The following is a 938-nucleotide window of genomic DNA, read 5'->3' as shown; positions in this document are numbered from 1 at the left end:
TAGCATGGAATGAAGCACTAGAATCTAAAACCTATGAATCATCAACACTTTCTAAAGATAGAACAAAAGCATCCTCTCCAAATTTGTTACTTACCACATTTGCCTCCTTGTTCCCTTCTGGATTATCTCCTTCATTGCTCTTTCATGTCCAACAATCTTTCTTCTTATGCACTATTTTACCATAGTATCAACAATCTCTCAGCCATCTAGATTGAGACCTCTTCCCCTTTGACTTTCCTCTTGATTTCCCATAATTTCAAGATTTATTTCCTCTTTCAATCATTTTGCTTCTATTTTGTGCATTCAAAGCACTTCTTGATGTAGACCTACTTGAGGTTTTCCTATGAGTTTCTTCACTCAAAATAACACCAATCACATTATCATATTTAAAGGTATTAGATGCAAAAACAGAATTATTTGTTGAATCTAAGACTAGGTTTTGACTATTTTGTGTCAACACACTTAATCAATTTTCATATAGATGCTAAGTACATTATATATGCTGAGCTATAGTATGTGCGAAGCAATCTTTAGGTGCTGAGTGAAGATCAAGTGCTAAGCAAAGTATAGGTGCTAAGTTACTATAGATGCCAAGTGGAAAAAAATTTCTATAGGTGTCAAGTGATCTAGTTTTTATACATGAGCCAAGCATCAGAGGTAACAAGTGCTAAGTAACATAGATTGGACATAGTTGTTTGTAACTACACAAACACCTATGTAAACTATTTTTTTTGGACCAAAATAGAAGGATCTCAAAGGATATTAAAGATAAGAATGAATCTTTTACATTTCCTATGCAATCAACATGCAACCAATAAGAAAAATGGACAAGGCATGCAACCAATAAGAAAAGTGCAAGGAATGAGGGGAAAATAAAGATTCAATATGGATCATAAATTCATACCTAACCCCAAGTCTTTGAAATCTTTAAAAAGAGG

Source organism: Cupressus sempervirens, chromosome 4 (genome assembly GCF_028749045.1).
Source record: "Cupressus sempervirens isolate cs-2001-9-10 chromosome 4, ASM2874904v1, whole genome shotgun sequence".
Classification (NCBI taxonomy): domain Eukaryota; kingdom Viridiplantae; phylum Streptophyta; class Pinopsida; order Cupressales; family Cupressaceae; genus Cupressus; species Cupressus sempervirens.
This window is presented reverse-complemented; position numbering follows the sequence as displayed.